Source organism: Oncorhynchus masou, chromosome 25, assembly GCF_036934945.1.
Source record: "Oncorhynchus masou masou isolate Uvic2021 chromosome 25, UVic_Omas_1.1, whole genome shotgun sequence".
NCBI lineage: Eukaryota > Metazoa > Chordata > Actinopteri > Salmoniformes > Salmonidae > Oncorhynchus > Oncorhynchus masou.
Window position 1 is genome coordinate 38,488,275 of NC_088236.1, and position 6,994 is coordinate 38,495,268.

Below are 6,994 nucleotides of genomic sequence, written 5' to 3' on the forward strand. Positions count from 1 at the left end.
CTTTACAATCCAACTTTGAAATTCAAGTATGTCACGTGTCACAGTGCCAAAGTTTGTACATGTAAATAGTGTTTGTTTTTTGGGAGTATGTCGGAGAAATAATCCTGAGATCCTTTTCGATCCCAAATATTTACTTCTCTTATGGATCTGCCAAATGGCAAGGCTCCAGGGAGAGTCAGACCATGGTCAACGCAACTATTTGGAGGCATCATCCAGGTGATCACAACTTCCAAACGTGTCATATTGCAGTCAATATAAATCCATGACACAAGTGATGAAATCGTTTCCCAACTAGAAATGCTTGAGATTACAACATAGGGAGAATTTATTTTACACCTCTTCAAAACCTTAAAATCTGACAGTGACGGTTAACAAACCTCAGGGTTCAAACAAGCCCATTTCAAACTTATTTTCATATTTTGAATACGTTAATACTTTTTCTAGTCCTTTCATATACTGTATACAGTACAGTCTTGGTAAGGTCTATTTATTATCAAGTGTTCTGAACCACATACCACATTTCTCAGAGGACAGTAACGTGATGGTATGATGGAAGATGGTACAATAACCTAAAGATGTCAAGGAAAGTAGGCAGGCTTTGTCAAAGGGAAAACTCCTTGTGAGATGGTCCTGGAGCCAAGAGGACATATTTGCCAAAGAAGTTCAAATATATAAAATAAAATAAAATAAAAATCGTATTGGTCACATACACACGGTTAGCAAATGTTATTGTGAGTGCAGCGAAATGCTTGTGCTCCTAGTTCCGACAGTGCAGCAATATCTAACAATTCCACAACAAATACCTAATACACATAAATCTAAGTAAAGGAACGGAATAAAAATATATAAATATATGGATGAGCAATGTCAGAGCGGCATAGTATAAAATGCAATAGATAGTATAGAATACCTATACATATGAGATGAGTAATGTAAGATATGTAAACATTACTAAAGTGACTGGTGTTCCATTTATTAAAGTGGCCAATGATTTCAAGTTTGTACATAGGCAGCAGCCTCTGTGCAAGTGATGGCTGTTTAACAGTCTGATGGCCTTGAGATAGAAGCTGTTTTTCAGTCTCACGGTCCCAGCTTTGATGCACCTGTACTGATCTCACCTTCTGGATGGTAGAGGGGTAAACAGACAGTGGTTCGGGTGGTTGATGTTCTTTTTGGTCTTCCTGTGACATCAGGTGCTGTGGCTATCCTGGAGGGCAGGTAGTTTGCCCCCGGTGATGCGTTGTGCAGACCGCACCACCCTGTTCTGGTAGTCTGGCTGAAACAAAGTTCATAACCTTTCTGTGACAGCTCCAACAGGCCTAAGCTGTTTCACAGTTGGCCGACAAGGTCAAAATGCTGTCAGAGGCATTTACTAAAGACTGGGTCTTCCACAGTCCATAAATCCATGAAGTGGAATTTCACTGGCCTAACAAATGGTGCCTTGTTGATGGAATCGGATGCTGATGACACTGAGGATTTGTCATTCAAGAGGTTGTGATGTTGTTCAACAGTGTTGACCTCAGTCCTGTGACACAGCAGGAGGAATACATGGCGCAAGAAGGAATGAAAACTCTGAAGACCCAAAGTACACGACAGGCCAAACTTACAATGTTAAACAATCCTTTCTTTTCCCACTGGGCACACAGTGGTTGTACAAACGTTGTTTCAACATAATGTCAATGAAATGACTTTGAACCAACGTGGAATAATGTTGAATTGACATCTGTGCCCAGTAGTAAGCATTCTTTTGTCAGAATAATAAAAAATAAGTACCACAATCTAGTGGTCAAAACAGTAAGGCTGTATGTGATGATTTTGCTCTTATTTTGTACGTGTTACGGTTGAATGTATTGTCAATCATGGTGTACAACATTTGAGTGCACAGTCCATATTTAAATATGGGCTAAATAAACAATGTACATATGTAAATATAACTAAATAACCAAATTAAGGGTCTCTGGATTTATATTTGTGACATCGCATAAGAACTGCCGATTTAGCGCCCAAACACCGTTACCTTAGTATCCGCATAACGAACAAACTTTCGATACTGGAATTATTAAAGGTTCGAAGGGCAAGACTCGTTTACTGTTCAATACATGGGCATTTGACAAAACAAGGATACGTAAAGACTGATAAAACATTTTTTTAAATGGACCAACGGAGATCAGAAAGATGCTGCCTGCCTACCCTTGGTAATGTGGATGTGCTGCTAGCTTGCCCGTTACATCTCTCACACAAACGTTAGCTAAAGATTGTCGCTAGCTATTGTGGGACTACCTCAGGATTTAATGGTCAACGTTGGTCCAAATGTTGACAGTCGACCATTAGAGTTAACGGTAGCCCATAGGCCGGCAGATGGCGACATGGCGTCGTTTCATTTGACCAATATGACTGATAATCTGACTCAATATCGCCAGCTGACGGCCTTTGGGCTAAATTTACGGTTAAATCCTTAGCCACTCCCACTTTAGCTTGCTAACGTTAAAAGACAGCACTGTGTTGCATTTGTTATAGTGATTACAGTCATACTTTAATATCTGGCTGACATATTTTGTCACATGTTTAATTGACTTAGTTGGCCCAGCGTTGTACGGGTTAGGGGATGGTTTGACCGGGGTAGGCCGTAAATTAAGGTTACAAATAAAAATGTGTTTAATTGACAAATAATTGAAGACCTTCCACAACCCACTCTCGCTGGAGCTTCCAAATGTGGGCAATGTGAAAGTCATCACCGTTTAGCTTTTACCCCACAGGGACAAGGAAAAATGTATTGAGATATTCAAATGGGCTTTCATCGTTAAGTAACATAGTAGATACAAAGCATTGAAGCGTTTAACTGCAGGGCACTCCCACATATGAAGGAATGTGCCTACCTGATGTAGGGACACAGTGAACAGTTGGGAGATGGGGCCAATTTCATCGTAAAACGTTTCCTTGGTGTTAAATACAGTCTGTGAACAAATGTAAAAGTTATAAATTGATGGTTCGGATTACGGGATGCAATATTCTGTTCCAGTTAAAGGGTTGTACAGATTGTTAGATCTGCGGACCATACTTTTTTAATGGCTAGCTCTGAATTTGAGCATTCCAAAAGTTATTTCTGGAGATCAGTTATTTTGTGAGCCCAGATAATTCATTTATAAATCCCATCATTGGATGGTTCTGTAGTTGGGATGTCCTACATCTTTCTCTGATAAAACACAAAAGGAAGTGCTTCTCAAAATAGCAGGCTTGCTTCTCTAAGCAGAATGCACTGCAGCAGGCACACAGGGAGCATGTGGCTGCAGTGGAGCACAAACTCAAACAGCACCCTCTGGCTCTGTACCCACATTAAGAGCATGGCATACCCCCAGAGGTGAGTGGCAGGTAGATAACAAGACTAATTAGCCATGTCATCACATTGAAGATAAAAGATGCCTCCTCCTTTTTGCAATAAGACATAAAGGGCATCTTTCCAAACACACTGAAAGGGTTTTAGTCCAACAGAATGCTTAATCTGTCTGAGAAACCAGACCCTAAAATATACATCAGATGGTCCACGCACAGACAATTCTGAATTATAAAAGTAATCAACTCTTACGCTGTTGTTACGGCATGACTTTGTTTTGCTTACTTGTAACAACACAATTGAATGTACTACTTACGGTTTGTCCTTCATCTGATAGTTGTTTGATCAGGTTGTGTCCTGGGGCCGGATATGTGTGTGAACAGAGCTTCTGCAGTGACTTCACCAGACGACTGCACTGAGCTGTGTGAAACCATCATACAGGAATCCGAGTCAGAGGAGGAAGTGAGAGAGGGACCATCTGTCACTGCAATGTCATTTCCAGAGAAGTTTGTTTTGGGGCAAACTCTTCATTACTAGGGTATAAGCTGTACATCTAGTGCAGGACCGGTTCCTGGCATAAGCGACATAAGCGATTGCTTAGGGCGCCCGGCCACAAGGGGACCTGTCATGCCAAATAGTGTCCACCTGCCAAAGTGTCCCCCCTGCGTCACAGTGGGAATCCCATTGTGATGCAGTGGGGGACACTCTTTGGCAGGTATTATTTACCATGACAGGCCCCTGACCAAAAAGAACTGTCGGGATCTCAACTTACTATTGAGAGTAAGATTAGTCTTGCCATCTATCTTAATGTGTAGTAATCATTGCCGAAAATCAACCGGACATGCAGGGCATGTGCCCTGACCTTTAGTCATTGTCACTTGTTAGTCATTCTCACTCAGATATCATATCAACATGGCATAAGTCATTGCAAAATGTGTAAAATTGCAGGAAAATGGGGCCATGAAAATGTTTTGCCGTGAGGTGGAGGCCCCCTCAACCAAAACTCACTTAGGGCCCGTCATGCCAAATAATGTCCCGCAGAGGGGACACTATTTGGCATGACAGGTCCCCAAAAGGCTCGAGCCGGCCCTGATCTACTGGTATAAGTACTGGTGATGTAGGATATGGAGCCAACAGTCTGTGCTGTTAAACCTTTTCTTTTCTTTGCTAAAGGATGGACGATTCCTGCCCAAAGAGCTGCAAGCAAAACAGATCAGTGCCAAGGAAGACCAGATAATCAATGTCAAACGACTGTGTTCCACATCTCAAGAGGAGGACCACAAGAAAGTCAAGCTTTTCTGTGACTGGGTCGCCTCATTGGTAAGCACAGCAAACACAAACCTGCCATGACCATAAAGAAGGTGAGGAGGACTGCGTACATAAACACAGGAAGTAGGGGTTCTGAGGGTGTTGCAGCACCCCCTGAAAAATCTATTAATTTTCTTCACTGAAATAGTGCACTGGGCCTTTACGAGTCCTGTATTAGCAGACCAATATAGCAGTCTGTATTTTTTTTCTTGTTTCATGCCTATGTAAAAAAAAAACATATACACACATACATATATATATACATATATATATATATATATATACATATACATACATATATATATATATATATATACATACATACATACATACATACATACATACATACATACATATACACATATATATATATATATACACATATATATATACACATATACATACACATATATATACGTATATATATATATATATATGTATATGTGTATATATATGTGTATATATATATATGTATATATATATGTGTATATGTATATATGTATATATATATATATATATATATATATATATATATATATGTGTATATATATGTGTATATATATATGTATATACATATATATATATATATATATACATATATACACATATATATATACACATATACATATATATATATATACACATGTATATGTGTATATATATGTGTATGTATATGTGTATATATATATGTGTATATATATATGTATATACATATATATATATATATACATATATACACATATATATATATATATATATACACACAGTGCCTTGCGAAAGTATTCGGCCCCCTTGAAATTTGCGACCTTTTGCCACATTTCAGGCTTCAAACATAAAGATATAAAACTGTATTTTTTTGTGAAGAATCAACAACAAGTGGGACACAATCATGAAGTGGAACGACATTTATTGGATATTTCAAACTTTTTAACAAATCAAAAACTGAAAAATTGGGCGTGCAAAATTATTCAGCCCCTTTACTTTCAGTGCAGCAAACTCTCTCCAGAAGTTCAGTGAGGATCTCTGAATGATCCAATGTTGACCAAAATGACTAATGATAATAAATACAATCCACCTGTGTGTAATCAAGTCTCCGTATAAATGCACCTGCACTGTGATAGTCTCAGAGGTCCGTTAAAAGCGCAGAAGAACAAGGAACACACCAGGCAGGTCCGAGATACTGTTGTGAAGAAGTTTAAAGCCGGATTTGGATACAAAAATATTTCCCAAGCTTTAAACATCCCAAGGAGCACTGTGCAAGCGATAATATTGAAATGGAAGGAGTATCAGACCACTGCAAATCTACCAAGACCTGGCCGTCCCTCTAAACTTTCAGCTCATACAAGGAGAAGACTGATCAGAGATGCAGCCAAGAGGCCCATTATCACTCTGGATGAACTGCAGAGATCTACAGCTGAGGTGGGAGACTCTGTCCATAGGACAACAATCAGTCGTATATTGCACAAATCTGGCCTTTATGGAAGAGTGGCAAGAAGAAAGCCATTTCTTAAAGATATCCATAAAAAGTGTCGTTTAAAGTTTGCCACAAGCCACCTGGGAGACACACCAAACATGTGGAAGAAGGTGCTCTGGTCAGATTAAACCAAAATTGAACTTTTTGGCAACAATGCAAAACGTTATGTTTGGCGTAAAAGCAGCACAGCGCATCACCCTGAACACACCATACCCACTGTCAAACATGGTGGTGGCAGCATCATGGTTTGGGCCTGCTTTTCTTCAGCATGGACAGGGAAGATGGTTAAAATTGATGGGACGATGGATGGAGCCAACCTGATGGAGTCTGCAAAAGACCTGAGACTGGGACGGAGATTTGTCTTCCAACAAGACAATGATCCAAAACAAAGCAAAATCTACAATGGAATGGTTCAAAAATAAACATATCCAGGTGTTAGAATGGCCAAGTCAAAGTCCAGACCTGAATCCAATCGAGAATCTGTGGAAAGAACTGAAAACTGCTGTTCACAAATGCTCTCCATCCAACCTCACTGAGCTCGAGCTGTTTTGCAAGGAGGAATGGGAAAAAAGTCAGTCTCTCGATGTGCAAAACTGATAGCGACTTACAGCTGTAATCGCAGCAAAAGGTGGCGCTACAAAGTATTAACTTAAGGGGGCTGAATAATTTTGCACGCCCAATTTTTCAGTTTTTGATTTGTTAAAAAAGTTTGAAATATCCAATAAATGTCGTTCCACTTCATGATTGTGTCCCACTTGTTGTTGATTCTCCACAAAAAAATACAGTTTTATATCTTTGTTTGAAGCCTGAAATGTGGCAAAAGGTCGCAAAGTTCAAGGGGGCCGAATACTTTCGCAAGGCACTGTATATATATATATATA

The 6,994-nt window shown here is 39.4% G+C and overlaps 1 long non-coding RNA gene across 1 annotated transcript; it reads right to left on the reverse strand.

Annotated features, from left to right (window-relative positions):
- Nucleotides 1–704: 704 nt before the first annotated feature.
- LOC135514290 (uncharacterized) lies at nt 705–3,747 on the reverse strand. The gene is made up of 3 exons (XR_010451655.1): nt 3,648–3,747; nt 2,877–2,954; nt 705–1,525 (listed from the first exon to the last, which is right to left on the reverse strand). It is a non-coding gene; the product is annotated as an uncharacterized LOC135514290 (long non-coding RNA).
- Between the last annotated feature and the right edge of the window lie 3,247 nt (nt 3,748–6,994).